Source organism: Aythya fuligula, chromosome Z (genome assembly GCF_009819795.1).
Source record: "Aythya fuligula isolate bAytFul2 chromosome Z, bAytFul2.pri, whole genome shotgun sequence".
Classification (NCBI taxonomy): Eukaryota; Metazoa; Chordata; class Aves; order Anseriformes; family Anatidae; genus Aythya; species Aythya fuligula.
Window position 1 is genome coordinate 8,390,883 of NC_045593.1, and position 18,272 is coordinate 8,409,154.

Genomic DNA, 18,272 nt, shown 5'->3' on the forward strand with positions numbered 1-18,272 from the left:
CCATATTAAGCACCCCTCCAAACTTTAGGTTATCTGTACATTTTAGTGAGCAGTACTGTTTTTATTTATTTCCGGACCATTGATGGAAACACTACATTGCATCCAAGCTATGACTGCCTTCTCAGAAACACTATAGAAAAGTGCTCATTAAACAGATTTTCTGCTTATAATTTCCTTCCATGATCTGTCAGCTACCCATTTCTTAATATATTGAATATTAGCATATTAAAAAAAAAAAAAAAAAGAAGAAGAAGAAGAAAAAAAAGCCTAAGATTTCCAGCCCTTATAGCATCTGTGTCCTTTTTCTATTCATTAACAGCAAGAGATGCCTAGGAAATTACTGTAAGAATTGCAATGCTTTCCCATGCCCCCACACATTCTCCCAACTTCTGATAGCAGGAGGTAAAGGCGTTCCTGTACCAGTGGCAGCATCTAGACTATAGTGTCCTATGGCCAGCGGCAGACCTGCCTTGGTCTACTTGTTTTTTAACCTGTTTGCACTTTAGTTAAGAATTCCTTACTTGGACTGTATGCCCTGGGGAAAACCAGTCCCATCTTTTTCTTTAAACTTGCCTGTTCATTTTGCTGCATGTCCTCTCCAGCCTGTGGCATGGGAAGCTGTGAGCCATCATGCCTTTTTCATGTAATCCCTAGCACTCAAGATTTCATAGTCTCCCATTCAGGCCACCTTGCTCTAGGTTTGTCAATCACCTTGTGATAGGCTTGTCCCCAGGGAAGACAGTCTGTCCTTCCCTGTCTTTCTTCAGAGCTGACATGGACCTCTGTAATTAGACAACAACAAGGCTTTTGCCCTCTGCAGCCCAGGCTGCCACCCCATGCCACTGCCCTTCCAGCTCCAGCTGGCCTGAAACCACATCTCTCTGGGTTGCATCCAGTTGGGACAACATGTTTCCTTTGGAAGCCAGACAAGAAACCTCTCTGGTTCACAAGGAAACAGGGGCAGGAGCCCTTACAAGCTTCTGCCCTTTGCAGAAAAGCATTCTCCTTCCCTGCTGCCCTCCCCAGGCAGGCAGGCAGCAGCTCACCATGCAAGAAAGCAAAAGAAAGAGGAAACAAAAGTTAAACAGAGGTTAAAGGAATAGGAGAAGAAAAACAGATGACCCCCTGGAGTCTGGGGCCGAGCAGCAGGAACAGTGGGAGCCCCTGGAATCCAGCTCATCCATCCACACTGCCCTTGCTGCCTTCCAGTTCCCAGGAGGGGGCCTAATAAATTTTACAAAAGAGCAAACAGCTGAAAAATGCTCGCATTTAAAAATATATTGAGGGAATTTGCATGTTGTTCCCTTTTGTGTGGGGATGGCATTTATACACCCGGCGTTTCAGCAGCACCGCATCTCAGAGCACTTTACATAGCAATTAATTACACACTGGTAGTGGAGTGACTGTCTACAGGCAACCTCATCAGCCATTATCCACTCAGCAACATCCAGCATACAGCTGTGAACATTTGCATTAGCAGAAAGTCGTCTCGGCTGCCATTAGCAGGGTGCGGGAATGTCAGGGAGGATGCTAGGGGTCGTTTCACCCCCACTCCTTCCCGAAAAGCCTTTAGCAGCTACCATCACAGCCTTCACAGGCAAGCTTATGACCCTTTCCTCATCTCACCCCAGCTTTGGACCAGGGAGATGTGTCATCAGCCTACAGCACGCTGCAGTCCAGAGCCTGCGCCTTGTGCCACGTGGTGCCATCTTATCCCTCAATGAGAGAGTGGATGGGAGCCTCCTGAGATAACACACAAAAGGTGCAAACACCAAATCTCTACAGAGGACAGCTTTATGGTTTAAACTGTTCCCACTGCCTGTGCAAGTTTCAGCTTCTTGTCCTTGGTGTGGTGCCACAGTGCAGCCCCTGCTCCCCAAGGACTGCTTTCAGCACTCCCCTGGGCTCTCCATAAATCAGTCTGCAAAGATACTGCACACCTGTATGTCCCACTTCTGACAACATCATGGCCTTGGTGCTACTGTGAAGTACTCAGCAATGGCACATTGTGCCCAGAACTCCTTTTTATTCTGCTTTGCCCACACAATGGCAGGTCCATATATGTGAGTGCCTTCAGACTAGAGGAAGCCTGTCAGTGATGGGCAATGGGAGGAATCCCAGAAGTGTACTGACCTTCAGAGGAGACCTGAGCACAAGGGACAGCCACAAAGGACCTGGAGATATTCTTGCTAAAGTTTATAATGTAAACTCTCAGGCTACATCATTACCACTAGAATGAACAGTTGCAAAAATTGTCCCTGGACTTGAGAACTTGATCTTCTGTACTGTAAGTTGTTAAAACACTACCTGGCATGTTTTTGGCACAAGCTAACTAGCATTTTCCCAAATGATGCCTAGATGCAGCCTGGGAATTAGCGCAGACTAGTGCCCATTCTCAGTAGGCAATTTGGATGCAACCCCCCCTTTTTTGGAGGGTGAGAGAATTTAATAGTACAGATGCAGGATATCCTGTGCCAGCTGGCCTCTGCGCAAGAGAGCAGACCCAGCTACAGTTAATTTACAGGTATAGACGCAGCCTCAGAGTCCTGGACAACAGCCAGCCGATGATTGCATTCTCCTCCTTTCAATTCCACCAACCTGAAATGCAAAACAAAGCCACAGTGCTTCTAATCTTTAATTGCTGCTGTGTGCCATTGAACTGTTGCTGTCTTTTGATCCTGGATAAGGTGATCTTTGAATTTCTGCAAGTTAAGGAGTGTCTGAAGTGGTCTGGGGTTCCTTTGAAGGGCTGCAGAAGATATGATTGCAGCACAAACCACTTGGGTCTCTTTTCTTTCTGTCGTGTCTTTGTTTCATGTGTGCTAAAATATTTGAAACAATGCTTCATTCTGCAAGACTGGCACGTCCTTCTTGCTGAGCCCACCAAGCTGGCTCCAGTCACCAGAAGACCTCTGAGACCCAACCATCACAGTCACTACAGTAATTTCACAGATAACAAATCTTATCTGAGCAGGAGATAAAGAGATAAAGGTCATATCTCAGGCCAGGAGGAGACCTAAGAAATGAACTGACAGCTAATCAGAGTAATGAGCCTATAGAGTATACCTTTATCCCTTAAAATGCTGAGTTACGGATGGAAAAAACACTATGGAAAGCATATTCTTTGAACAAACACATGGACAGCCCATCCACTAGTCCATATTTGCTTCATCTTAACCTGACAAACTAGTTAGTATTACATACCAGGGTTCTTCAACAAAATCTGGGTAACTCAGAACATATTGTAAACTCCTCACCTGTGTCCTTGCCTCTCAGGCTAGCATATGGCATCAGTTTAAGTGCAAGAACTGTTTCTGCGTACTCTTGCTCATGGATTAGGCTCCTCCAGCTTTTATGGTCCAGCAGTTAAAGCAGGATGGGGAATGTAAGAACAACTTACAAACCCGTCATGGTTGTACAGGTCACCTTCTAGTTTGTGACTTGGAAGAAAAGAAGTTGGAAAAATAATGCCCTTGTGAGGATAAATATGGTCTTCTTACAAGTGTGCAAAGCCAGCTGTCCTGCTTTGGGCTTCCTCTCACTGAAAGCCCAATGAACCAGGGTGCCAGCAGCATGCAACCATCACCGGACTGTAGCACTGGCTCAGACCTCCAGTCTACCTACTCCACTTGCTGCCCAGGACTGCAGGACCTGTGGCACCTGAAGCGAGCAGATGCCATCTCATCATGCAAAGAAGAGAAGGGAATCAATGCTTTGGTGACTAGGAGAAGGGGGAAATTCTTCCAACTAGCTGGTTTACAACAAAAGCACAAAGTCTTTGGAAGCAAAATAAGATAATCTCTCTGGGGTTTCCTTTATCTTGTCTTTGCTGCCAGAGCTAATTTCTTGATTTCTAACCCATCCTTGAGATATGCACAGACACATTTTAATGAGCTTTTGGGAGATAGGGTTCTTATCCCACTCTTTAATGCAGGTTGGATCCCATTCTGTGCTTGCCTGCTATTACGTTTGTCTGCCTTTAATTATTTGCTTGCTTCCTGTGTGACTTCCCAACCTCTTCCCCCTAGACACACCAATCCCTAAACTCAAAACCCTGACAACCCACAGAAATTGCTAACTGTCATTTGAGGTTTCCATGGCATGTTACTGTCCAAATACTGTCCTGGGGTTCAGCAATACAATACAGGCAGCGAAACAAAAAGAAAAGGATTTTCCCAAAGAGACAGAGGAAATGGTAAAGAGTAAAGCTCACAGCTACCTGTGCTCACATCAGATGTCCACACAAACTTCCCCTGAGCCACTGGTCACCACAGCTCGGCTTGGCAGGGCTCACCTTGGCTGGGGGTTGCCCTTCCCATGGGCTCCTGGAGCAGTTTTTATAGACAAAGTTTTTCTCGTTAGCACTGTAGGAGCTGATATTAGACTCCCCCATCTTCATGCCTAACCATTTAGACAAGAGCAAGGCTGCATCTCACAGCTGTAGGGCAGGGAGCCTGATCCCACAGCCCTGTCCACCCCTGTCTTCCAGGCCGAGGAGAGCTGATGCTGCATTTCCCGTGATGGAGGCAGGACCCGGCGCTGAGAAACAGAGCTGAAAACCACCAGCCAATTTCACAGATTCCACTAGAGACTGTTTCAGACAAGTCACTGGGCTTGATAATGCTGATTTACATAGCGGCAACGCTTCCCGCCGCCGTGGGAATTGCCGGGTGGCGTTCCCTGGCCCGCGCGATGCCGGAGGTCAGGCTGCTGATCAGAGCGGTCCCATCTGGCTTGAAAATCTATAAATTCAGATCTGGATGAAATTGGGCAATTTTGGATTTGGATAAGCATTCATGAATTTAAATGAATAAATAATAATATAATAATAAATCATTCATCTTGCTGTCTAGCGTGCGAGTCCCCTCCAAGACCTGCAGTTCAGATGCAGCCAAAGTTTGACTACCTCTGCAATTAGAGCCAATGAATTTCTAATGAGGGGGAGGGAGGGAAAAAAAAAAAAAGAGAGAGAGAGAAAAATGAAATGTTTGGGGACAGTATTTATCTGAAGTGACTTCTGCCTCCCTGCAGGCTGTGTTAGGGCCAGATGCTAAACAAACTTGTCCCATTGCTGGCTCGGGATGGGCAGTGAAACTGCCCATCTCCCACTGCTCAAGACAAGCACAACCCATAAACCTTAGTCCCAGATCTGTTGTGCCAGTAGAAACTTGCCATCTTCACAGCTGGCTTCACCACAATAGACTCCCGATTCAATCCCAGGCTACAGTGTTGGGAAAGTACCTTTCCTTTTGGCTAATGGTGGCCTAAAAGAGCTTTGGGCAGTGACTGATGCTCTTGCAGGGGCTGTAACAAGGCTCTCCTTGCCAGTGCCATGCACTGCTCAGTGCAGGCTGTTTCCTGTGAGCCAGAGGCAAGTCTACAGGCAGTCACTGCAATGGCAGAGAGGAGACAACAGGCTGGGCTACGCCGATCACCAGCAGCCTCCACACCTGATCCCAAGTCTCTTCATCCCTACCAGTGGGCCTTCACCAGCTACTCACTGCAGTCCAAATGCCTGGCATTGCTTTATCCTCCTTCTCCTCTGCTGTTACATCCCCTTGCATCACACCCAGAACAATCCTGTTCCAATTCTCCCTTGTGCACTTCTGCCCTCCCCGAGCCCCCATACTTTTATTTTCTGCCTAAACCAGCTCTTGCAGCTTTCCCCAGTTTAGCCTCCTCCACTCATTTCATTAACATGCTGTTTACTTCTGCTTGTAGATCATTAGCAACAATATTAAACAACTGGCAATTTGCCCAGGAGGTTGCTATCTCTGGGGTTGATGGCTTGTTTTATTTTCCCTCTCAGAGAGCAGCAAAAGCCATGGAGATGGGTGGACACAGAAAGGCCTGAGCCACGAGCAGAGATGAGAGAGGCGGTTTGCTCGCCTGTGCCAGTAAATCTCCTGCTCTGCTTCCTCAGCTCCTTAGTCAGGTCCTCCTCTCTCGGGCACGGTTCTCATGCCTTTATGTGGACATTTCACTTAAAATAAGCCCCCAGCACCCCTCCAGCCCCTTAAAACCCCTCGTTTTGGAGTCAATGAGTCTGTATCTAGTGCTGAATTTCAGGGCAATCTCTTTCCAGACTCCATGTATCACAAATCCCTCCTGCTTTCCAGCTGAGCACTGAGCCAAGAAACTTATTGACTAATTTCAGCCCATCATCTAACCCACTCTGGCTCCAAGATTTAAACCCTTGGAGGGAAACCCACCTCCACATCAGTACTCTGAAAGTTTTCACATTCCCTTGGGCACATTCTTCATGGGAACTTTGCACAGATGCAGGAAAGTTTGGGTTCATCTCAGGAACTCAGCAGGTCCTTTTAGTAACCTGGACACAGCACGAAACAAACCCCAGGCAACCCACAGGGCTCAGACAAGGGCGAGGTGGCTGGTCCCTGCCACAGCTCTTCCATTGTGAACACAGCAGACAAATGGCTGCAAATTGTCATTAAAGATTCATCCCTTTTCTTTCTAATATATATATATATATATTTTTTTTTAATTATTATTTATTTTTTTCTCCAATACAATCTGGAGGGGTAAAGGGAAATTCACACATTTTAAAACTTCCTATATCTGGCAAAAATGTCAAAAGAAAAATCACTGGAAAATTCAGTGATTCAGATGATTTTGACCATCTCTGATCCCAGTGCTGCCACACAGACCCTTTGGGCTGTTGGACACATTCTCTTTCTCCACCCAGATTAAAAGTACAGCCCACACAGGACTCGCAAGGACAATCTGTTGAACCTGTCTAGCCCTCTGATGAAGAGATGATAACTTAATAATTTCCAGTGCTAATCCAGAGCCATCCTCAGCACATGGCCCTTCTCTTTTCTGTAGGTTCCTCACTCAAGACAGATTACACCAGCTTGTTTCTCCTCCAGCAGTACCATATCCCTTTCCTCCTCCCTTCTTCCCACAGGGCTACTCATGGGGACCTTTTGGTGCCCTCTTGGCCCCAGTTACCCAGGCTGAGCAAACCAAATTGGACTGTAGGGCAGGTGGAGGCTGAATTTGTTGTTCCCCTCCACCCCCTGGCACCTAAAAGGCCTTTTTAGCATGACCTTACATCTCTGCTCCCCTGCCCACTTCTAGTCCTTCCAATAATTCCCAAACTGCAATTTCCTGCTCGTCTTTCTAACCTCCCCAGATCCTTTTGTTGTATTTCCACTGTCCAAACCAACCCCCCTAGCTCCTCCCAGTTCAGCCTCACCCACACATTTCATTAACATGTTGTTTACTTCCACTTCCAGATGATTAGCAAAGATATTAAATGACTGGCAACCTGCCCGGAGAGGCCATTACCTTTGGGGTTGATGACTTGTTTTATGCTCCTTCCCTCAGCATGGTGAGAGCAGCAGAGACGGGCAGGTCTGAAAGCTCAGAGCTGGGGGCAGAGGTCCAGCAGCAGCTCTCTACAGGTTCACATTTTCAGTGCAGGGCTGGTGCTTTCACCCCAATACCACCACGCAGAGTCGTGCTTGGGAAAGAAGAGCGCTGGGAGAGAGCCCTACTCTTTCTTAGGGATCTCTCTGCTCCCCAAAACTAGGGAAAAGGTGGGTGGTAGATGAGCAAAAACATACAGGACATCCTCTGACATCAGCAAAGAGTGCTCTTATCACCTGTAACAAGCCGGGAGCAATGCAACAGCAATGTTTGGCCAGTGAAACCCTGCATTTTCTCTTGGTTGTCCTAAGTTCGTATAGGCCAAGAGCAAGGAAGGTGATTTCAGCTCTGGCTGACCTGAACTTTGTTCTTTTGACACAATACCACCAGGTGGCTGACCTGAAATCTCTTCTTTGGCACAATACCACCAGGTCACCAGTGTCTAGCCAAGAACTGGAGAGTTAGCCCAAATCCCTTCCTGCAGAGCCCTTCAACCTCCACGCGTCCAAACCCAAGCAGGACCAAGAGTTGCCAGCCATATGCACGGAGGGGATGGTTTGACCAGCCACCATTCTGTGGGCCCACAAACATGGGAGCTGAAGCCTTGACCCTGTCCAGTCCACAGCCTGGGATCTCTGCTTTCAGGCCACTTATCCTTTAGGTGGAAAGATGCTTTCCTGTGGAAGAGCTCACCCGGCCAAAGCTCTGCACGGCACAGAAGACTGTCCAGAAGGCAACTTGCAGCTAGGCAACCTGTTTCATGGTGGCCACCTCACTTGACTTCAGTGGTCCCTGATGCCTCAGAGCCTGCAAGATCATTCTTGATATGCACTGGAGTGTCTCAGAGCAATGATTTTTCATCAGTATCTCTCAGTACAACAGTGGTTCCAGGCTAGAGCCCTTCCACACATGAGGAGTCAAATTTCCACCAGCCAGGCTGCTTCAGTGCAAGAAAGATGCTGGTCACCCTTCCAGAAAAGCACTCTCTTTGGGGGCTTTTAGAAATACACATCTTACCTGCCTTTTACACTGCTTTAAAGAACAAGATGCGCCGTGATCTCTTCCCCACTGAATAAAATCACTGAATTGAGAAAGGAAGTGTACCAGGTGGCTCCCTCTCTTTCCCACCTTAAACAAGAAAAAGAAAAAAAAAAAAAAAAAAGAAAAAAGAAAAAGGCTTTGAGCTGTTCTTCAAAGGCTGTCTGATTTGCTTTGAATAATATAAAATGATGATGGAGGGAAAAAAGAGAATATTAAACTCAAGGCTGTAAAAGCTCTGCGCTCAGCCGCAGCCACTGAAATAGATTCACGTACCCTTTTCATAAAATAACCACAATGATCCCTGCCTTTCTCCGTAACAGCTGGGGGATCAGCGGCAGTGCAGAGATGGGTCCAAACACAGCATGAATAACAAAAGCCAGGGTGCTTCTTTCCAGGGGATGTTTTCTCTCCCTGTTACACATCCCAGTGCCTCCCACACGCCCCATGCCTTTCTGCGGATTTCTCCCCATCGGTCCTGATGGGGCCCTTCCTGGAGCAGAGCACCCAGAGATGGGGGTAGGCACAGAGGAGAGGGAAAGGGGAGACACAGGGAGGGAAAGGAAAATGAACGAAAAAGTATTTTCTTCTGGGATCCCCCGAGAAAATTAGTGTGAAGCAAGAAGGAGCTGATTGCTGTCAAGGCCTGCCAGAGCCCAGATAGCCGGCTGCAGTCCCCAGGCACAAATGTGATAATAGCCAACAAGCTAAAATCATTAACAGTAACGATTGCCTCTGAAAAGACCCCAACACCTAGGAGGAAAAACCAGTGACAGGAGAGGAAGAAAAAATAATAAAAATTAAAAAAAAAAAAAAAAGTAAGGGAGCGATTGTAATTTATTCTTAGCATTTCTGCACTGTTTTCCATAACCCTCTGATCCCAATAAATACTGCCTCACCCAGTTATGGCCCAATCCAGCTGTCCCCAGCCATCACTTCTGTGAGCATTTGTTCTCCCTTTATTTGCTGGTGGGAGAGCAAAGGGAATGAGGGTGGGGTACGAGATGGAAATATTTCATGAAAATAGCCGTTACCTTTAGATGGCTCTTCGGGGATGCTATCTGATTAAAAAAGTAATGTTCTAGCTCCTGGATGGATGAACCCAGCCCCCACAATAAACATCTGGGCTGTCCCCATGGCCGTGATGTGTGACAAAGAGGGAGGGAGAAAAGCAGTTTCCCCAGCAGGTCTCTAGGGCTGCTTTGGAGGCCTTGCAAGTGGACCACCCCTCTGGGGGCTTGGTGCACAGCACGATGGACATCAGCCCACGCTTCATCCTGGCAGAAAATGGGGGCAACAGAGCTAGTTGAGAAGATGGAGCTGGGCCCTGAGCATGGTGTGCATGGGATGTGGTAGGAAGTTGGCAGGCTAGAGGCATAAGCTGAGAGAAGAAAGATTCAGACTAGGTGTAAGGAAGAACTTTTTCCCCATGAGGACAGTCAAGCACTGGAGAAGAGTGCCCACAAACCCTGTCCTCTCCAGGGTCTAGGTGATTGCCATCCCTGCAGGATTTCAGGATCCACCTGGCGGAAGCCCTGAGCCACATGCTCCAACCTCAGAGCTGACCTGGCTTTAGCAGGAGGTTGGACTAGAGACCGCCTGAGGTCCCTCCCAACCTGAATTATGCTGTGATCCTGATCTGATGCTGATGCCTCTCCCCCCTTAGTAGCCCCCTTGGTCACACAGCAAGCCACACTAGGCTTGTTCAGCCAGGGCACATCTGTCCACTACAACCTCCTGATGCTCCTGGGAATGGCTCTTTCCTCCTGAGGAGTTGTTCTGCGACAGCCAAAGGGAAGGAGGCCATAATTACAGCACACGGCTTCTGCTCTGGGTGAGAATGAAATGTCCTCAGATTAGCCTGTGTTTTTTTTTTGTTTTGTTTTGTTTGTTTTTATAGTCCTTTTAATTCTTTGGCAAATCGCATACCTCTCTGCTCAAGGTATTTCTTCTTGGCTCTCAATTTCTTACCTCGTCCATGCCTTCTCTTTCTTCTTCCTTCTCTGAAAGCAAACTCCATGTGCACAGCCATTGTCAATTAACTGCTTATACAAGGAAAATAATATTAGCTTTTAAAAGCAAAAGCAACAGATTTTGGCTCCAGTTTCTTTTGTGAGAACACTTGTCTGGCACCATGGTGTGGGATTTCGTGCTTTATCTCAAGTACAGCCCCATGTACCAAGCGGCTGCATCTCATCCAGGGGTAGCTGTGCCTGAGATGGAAAGAGAGAAAACTGTGAGGCTGCTCCTAAAGTGCGTGGCCCAGAGCACACTGCACGGGGCAGCGCTAATAATGGGTGGGAGGAGTACACTCCCCCTAAAAATCACCAGAAAAATGTAATCTTGCATTATATTGTGTTCTCTTTGGACTCATTTGCCTTAGCGTGAACAATAATTCTCAGCAAAGCCTGTGGCCAACATTCAGACAAGAGCAATGAAGTGGAGCACCAGGAGCTCTTTGCACCAGCCAGCGAGCCCATTGCTAAGCTGCTTTGTGCAGAAGTTGTAGAAACCACGTCCCACACTGACGCTCACCTTCTCGGGGAGCTGGGGAGGAGGACTGGGTTCCCTTCCAAGGATTGTCAGGGCTCAGCAAAGCATTTAGCAAAGCCACCCTAAACCTGTTTGGATGCAGCTGGAGTTTGCAAAATGGAGAACCCTTCTTCCAAAATTAATTCCTGGCTTTGGATTCACCTGATGCAAAGAGTTTAATTTTCCAGCTCAGAAAACTCTGTTGTTCCTCTAGTGAAGGGCTGGGAAAGGTCCCCAGTCTCCCCACACAGGACCAGCAAAAAGCACCAATTTCCAGGCTGTTCCCGGGAGGTTTCCTCCCGCAGCAAGTCTGCCTCATAGGATATTGGACATCTCCAAATGTCCTTCAACACCATGCCTCAGGCTCGGCCCTGTACTAAGAGCACTTTTCTGCAAAAGCAGGAAGTAAATTCATCAGGGAACACTACCAGCAGCCACAGGAATGACCAAGTGAGAGGCAGCATGAGCTGGTAACAGCGAGAACAGGCAAGGACCCATGAGATTTGCCCCAGCTCTTCCACAACCTGCTGAATGACCTTTAGCAGGTTATCCATTGTCCTTAGCTTCCCCAGCCCTTCTCATGGGACCTGTCAGTGCAAAACAGCCTGCACATGGATTTCAGAGACCCTGCCAGCCCCCACCATCCACAAGGCTCCCCATGGACTCAGTGCATCACATCTCAGGTGCCAAAGTTCTCCATGGGACATCAAAGACTGGCCCAGACCTGCTCTTGGCATTTTCCAGGGGTTCCCCGAGGAGTTTGGGCAGTTCTTCTGTAAGGTACTCATGACTACATCTAGTGTCTTACCTGTGCCTTTGGACTGTTCATCAGGAGATATGTGAGTGGGTTTGGGGGTGGTATGGTGCTTTGTGGAATCTGTCCTTTTCCAGTCAGTCTACATACTGAGATCTCAAAGGCCTACTGAAAACTTTATAACATAGGTCATGCTGGAACTCCAAGCCACAGGATATTTCTCAGATGCTCCAGCTGCCCTCGAACTCATGAACATAACAGCTTTGTTTAGAAATTTGGAAAATCCTACATGAATATGCATTGGCACCAAGGAGGAAGGAACCATCTCATGAGTTCCCCCTGCTCTCATTACACTCTGCCCCAAAAAGGTGAGTTTGTCAGTTTTCTTATCAAGAAGAAATGTCCCTGGATACTTTACAGGTTGTTTTCAAGTTGCTGAGAGTCATTTGAGTCAGATCTCCAGTCTGAAGTGATCTAGTTTCCAGGAAAAAAAAAAAAAAAAAAAAAAAAAAGAGAGAGAGAGAGAGAGAGGGAATAAAAAAGATAATGGTAAACAGAAAACTACTTGTGTCTAGAAATGGGAACCAAAAGGTGGAGAAATCCCACACCACCAACTCAACTCAGAAATCTTGGCAAGGGTTGAGACATCAGACTTCACAGCCAAGTAACTGGTGGCAGGCATAAGAAAAAGAATTTGTCTGAAGTGTAGATAATGCACACATCACCTTGGTATCTAATTAACTAAATGAGTCTGAGTCTTCACTCAAAAGTAAAATTTCCCAATGTTCAAAAAAAGCTGATTAAGCTTTAAAACAAACAGACAAACTGACAAACAGACAAACTGAGACCACAACAAAGGTGATATTGGACAAAACTTGTTCAGAACAGCAGACGTTTGGGAGCTATTATCTCCAGTTTACCTTCTCTGTCACATTTTATAGATCATCTTGTTTCTTACACACCTCCTATCTCCTCACAAAACAGCTGGGAAAGCAGATATTTGCAGTACAATCACACCCAGTCTCAACATCTCAGGGCTTGTCTATGCTGGGTCATTCTGTCTGAATTAACTAATGTATCATGTAAACGGATTAGTCAAACCATATCAGCTGCTTCTCGGACACCCTCGTTTGGTGTCAAAGAGGTCTCACATCTCTTTCAGTTCATTCCCTAAAATGTAAATTAAAGGGGTCTTACTTCAACTTATCTAAATTCTGAGTGTTGAAACAGGGTCCTGATGCAGTTTAATTAATCCCCTTTAAGACAGAGTTTGATGTAATTCTCCCACGGGTCTCAAAGTAGACAAGTACCTAGATATTGCTAGGTGGCTTAATGTTAAGCATGAGATGAAATTCTTTCAAGGCAAGTCAGTAAACCCTACCTGAAGATTTCATTTTCCTTATTGCTGGATGTTGGAGGAAATGCTTTAATTCAAAGTGAAATTACATGCAGTATTGTCATGCTCACAGTTTGATCGTAAACTTGATGAGGAAATGGAAAGGTCAGAGCTCTTGGAGTCAAGTGGTAGGATGAGATTCCCACCTGCCCCATAACCTCATAACTTTTCAATGTCTAGCAAACATTGAAAAAAAGCCTTGAAGTGTGACCATTAGAGCAAACAACAACAACAAAAAGACCTTGAATGTTATTAGTATTTTTCTAAATCACACATTTTTTCGTACTTGTGGTTGGCAATATAATATACAATAGCATCTGCAAAACACTACGTAGTAGATCAGTAGACCAAATGTTTAGGAAGGGAGCCAGAAAAGTGTTCAGAGCAAAATTTACCAGCCCTTAAATTTAATTACAATTCCAGAACTAAAACTGTGTTCAATGAAAATTTCACTGTGGTGGGTACAGTAGAGATGGGCCTGAGCCAAAAGGCAGTGAAGAAGCAAATCCAGACCTCAGAGATGCATCTCAGGCTGGGAGCCTAGACATTGCTCCAAACTTCACAACTGTGTAACAAAACTGAAAATCCTGGACTTGAACACCACCCAGTTTGGCGAACTCAAAATCTGTGTCAGCCCTAAAGCACCTCTGTTGAATAAACATAACTTGTTTTCATATGAGGTGGCGCACCGTATGAGAAAGTCAGGTGAGATCCATCTCTTTGGCTATTTTTCATAAACTCTGCTTTCCAGAAAAAACAGTTAATATCAAAACCTATTCTCTCATCCAAATTCACATGATACGCCACATCCATTAGTCATGTTGTTTAACATGGGTCTGTATCATGATATATTGACTCATCTCTAACTGATGGGAGAAGTGTTATTTTTTGCACGCCCAGTGGAAGCAAATAGGCATCTGCTCCATTTGAGTCGCAGCTTTCCCTGGGTTTGGTCACCAAGGACAACATCCAACTGGGAAGAGCATTTACAGAGCTGAGGGACAAACTGCAAGCCCAGGGGGGCTGCCTCCACCCCCGCTCCCTCCCGCTGGTGCCACCACCAGGCTTTCTGGGGGTTTCCAGGGTCTCTTCAAACTCAAAATTCAGCAGTGCCATATGCATGGCGTGGGAGGACAACTGAGACCTGGCACATACCAACAAATCCACACTGACACCAATAAATATTTTTGAACGAATCCTTGCCAAACAACAATCTGACTTTTCCTGGCTCTATCTTTTTCTGTCCTTCTAGTACCTGCTGACCTCCCACCCAAAGGCCAAACTCACAATGCCTTCAGTGACTTTTGAAGGAGGAAACTTTATTATTATTATTATTATTTTCTCCTGCTGCCAGATCTCATCAGGGTTTGGCTGCCCAGCATCTGTGTTCAGGAAAACTAAAAAAGGAAAATGAGAAATCAGACACAGCCCCCCACCGTCAACAGCAGTCTCGGAGCCTCAGCTGTCGTTAAACACTGGGGCCTGGGTCTCGTGCCATCCCGTTGTGTAGAAATTGTCTAGCAGAATAGATGGTCTTGTAGCTCTGCAAGACTGTCTACATTTATTACGTGAAATCACTGCCTGTTTTCTGCAGCATTAAAAGTGAGTTGGAGCACAATATATTTATTGATCACTTCTAAACGCACCTTGGACCTCCTTCCAGCTCCCCCTCTCCCGCTTACTCAAGCAGAGCCCAGAGCACATACAACAACCTGCGTCTTCAGGATGGGCTCTCCCACAGTGCAGAGGACCAAAACTACTGCCCAAACACTTGTGGCCCATCTCCTGGCAGTGGTGGACTTCAGGGCCAGCCAACAGCCAGGGACCAGGCAGACAGAGTCGCAAGGGTGAAGAAGAAGAAAGGAGCCTCCTCTTTGGAGCCGCTGGGCTCTGGGCCAGGCAGGACACATCTGCTGGAAGCTGCAAGGGGGGAGCAATGGGTATTGAAGCCCTGGGATGAGAAGGAGAGGCACAGATGAAGAGGAACCAACAGAGATGCTGATGGAGGTATCTCCGCAGCCTGGGCCAAGGACAAGGAGCAAGAGCAGGGCTGGCCTGAGCCAGCAGCAGAAGCAGATGCCAGAAAGGGCACCCAGCATTGTATGGGGTGAAGAGGACAGAGTGAAGAAGCCCAGGTCCAGGCACGGCACATAAGCCCTGGTTAGCCCAGCAATGACTTCTGCTTTGTTACTGCTCCCTGACACCCTGGGGAACCACGGCAGAGAAATGAGCCCCTGGATTTATCCCCCTTTTCCAATTAGCCTCCTCCTCTCCCTCCGCCCTGCTGGAATCAATCCTCGTCCTGGCATTTTAAAGGGCAATGTGCACGTTTTATGGCCGTCCCCTATAAAACCATTCTACATGATAACACATCCAGCCCTTTATTAGGGACGTTTGGCAAGTTTATTGGCCAGACATTTTTCTGCGCTGACAGATGAGGCCCTGCCATCACTCCTGCGAGCAGGCGGGGCCTTCTCCAAGCCACCCGGCAGCCCACGGCCTTGCCCCTGGCCTTGCTCCCTCCGCTGCCAGCCCCATGCCCAGGCTGCCAGGGATGCAGGTTTGGGATGGCCTACACATTTCAGTAGGGCCATCCAGCCTACATTTCACCTGTAGCCAGCAGGGCCGTGTCCGGCTGCATTTTGTTATGGCCCCATCCACCAGAGAGCTGTTAACACTTCAGAGCAAATGCTCTTGGCTCACTGCACAGGCAGCCTAGGGGCAGTGGTTTTAGGGCCAGAAGTTTTGCTTCTGTCCCTAGACACAATTGCCCACTTCAGTCCCTGTGCTGGTAGGGGTGAGGGAGAGCACAGGTTCATTAGTGTATGAGACAAAACGTGTCTTTTGTGGCAAGTACACTTGGACCGAGCATGATGCATGATCTAAAACCATCACTTACCTAGCAAATAGCTGCCAGCTGCTGCTCTTACAGCACTCCAGAAGCAAAACAGAGCTAGGTCTGTGGTAGAGTGGTGCAGATTTTAGGTTGGGGCTAGGACATGCATGTTTGTGGGATGAAGTTCTAGTAATCCTACAGGCAGCTGCCTGCAGGGGTTACAGATCAGCTGGTGGCTCGGGAGCACTAGCACTAAACTTCAAAACAAGCACAAGATGATTAAAAAAAAATCAAAACAAAACTCCAAACTAAGCACAGAGATCACTGAGACGAAAAGCGCAGTCCTCAAGTCTGTCTGCCTCCTCTGCAGAGCTGCTGGTGGGGCTTTCTTACAGCCCAGCTGTGCACTGGGTTGCTGGGAGGCTTTTCGGCATCTCAGGGGGTAATTGCTCTCATTAGATACCAGGGAACCAACTGGCCTTTGTAGCTCTGGGCACTGTGATGTTTTGCCCCACTCAACCCCTATCCCAAGATCACTGCAAGCATCAGATACCACTCCTGAAGAAAGGAAGCATGCTGAGGTGCAGACACAAGGTTTACACGGTGTGCAGGGGCTCTGCTCTCCAAGAAAGCCATGGCTGTGATGCCAAAGCAGATTTGTGTCCAGACCTGGGATGCTCACGTCGCCAAGGCAGTGTCTGTGCCCATCTCCTCCTCTACTCACCACAGGGATCCCTGTGAAGCCGGGAGGACATGATGTGAAGGCAGCCGTGTGTTTTATCATCTCGTGCTCTTCGCAGCAGTCCAGCAGTGAGTGGCAGGGTTAGCAGAGGTTTAATGAGGGATCAGGGATTAACAGCAGAGACCGAAATTTATCAGAGTGCTTACTTGGTGCCTCCTCGCTGCACTTGAGGCTTTGGTGGCCACTGAGGGATGTGATCCACGTGCACCACCGTGGGATGAGGTTCCTGTGGAGAGGCTGAGGTGGGCGCCCGAAGCCACAAAGGGGAAGGTGACTTGCAGCAAGCACTCTGCATCACCTTTCGGGTGTTTCAACCACACTTTTCACAGTAAAACGGAGGTGACTGTAATGCTCAGCTGTGATTCCCGTCCTGAAGGGCTGCTTCCCACTGAGCTCTCGCCTTCACCCTCCTGTCCTGACCTGCTGTCACACCGCTAACTCTCTCTCTTGCCACCAGGAGCGGTGGGCTCCCCTCTCGCCAGCCCCCTGCCCGCTGTTGGTTAACATGTCACATTCCCAGGCTGTGTTATTCTTAAGTATTGTAAATCTCTCACTATTATTCTCCCACTTGATATAGTGAGCTGTGTCATTTTGAAAGGAAATACATAACAGTATATTAAAGAAATCATGGATCTCCTCATTCATGTTTAAAACAAATTTATTACAATGTAAGAAGCCCTGAATAGCATGAATTTATTATAATGATTTAAGGCTCCTGGCACTTGAGTTAAAAATGTCTCTCAATAAATAACTTTCCCTTGAAAACACAGCAAATTAATATAGTTTACCATTTCCAAAGTTATATAAATCCAAGAGGCTTAAATCAACAGTATGCTGGATAAGATTACTGTTGCTCAGCCGGAGCTTGGTATCGCAGCTCAGAAGCACGGAAAAAGTAGTAAAAAAATTGATGTTTTTTTTTTTTTTTTTTTTTTTTTTTTTTTTGTTTTTTTTTTGCCTTTTTTTTTTTGGTCACCTTTCTCTCCCTTCCACCACCGTAGGCTATGTCTGTTCCGTGAAAGTCAGACTAATGTGAAATGGATGAAAGCAGCTGTGGCCTTTGCACACAGGTATCATTAAAACAGTGCGGCTACTCCGCCACCAGACTCAACAGACGCCGCTCTGATATTTCCCTGAAGTGCCTCTAACAGGCACAGCCCTGCTGCTTTCAGCCGCGGTGTTTTAATTTGCCTGCAGACCCAGGCACTAAGATGCCTCCAGCTGGGCTGCCCCAGCACTGCTGCAGCCTTGCAAGCCCAGAGTAAACCCCGAGCTCTCTCCTCCACTGTGGTCAGGAGCATGCGACACGGCCACCAGCTCAGCCCCAGTTTGAAATACCCCTTATCACAAGGATATTCAGTGATTATTCGGATGGGCCAGTGTGCCACCATTTCTCTTGTCAGGGATCTCTAACCCAGGAGGAGCAGAGCGCCTTCGTGCAGCTCAGCATCGCACGGGGACAAGAAAGCAGGGGTGTTGCTCACCTGTGTGCACAGCTGGGAGGCACAGCACCTGCCTCACACAGAACAAGGCTCCATCCCTCTACAAGGCTCCATCCCTCTGTGAGGACCTCCCTACTCGG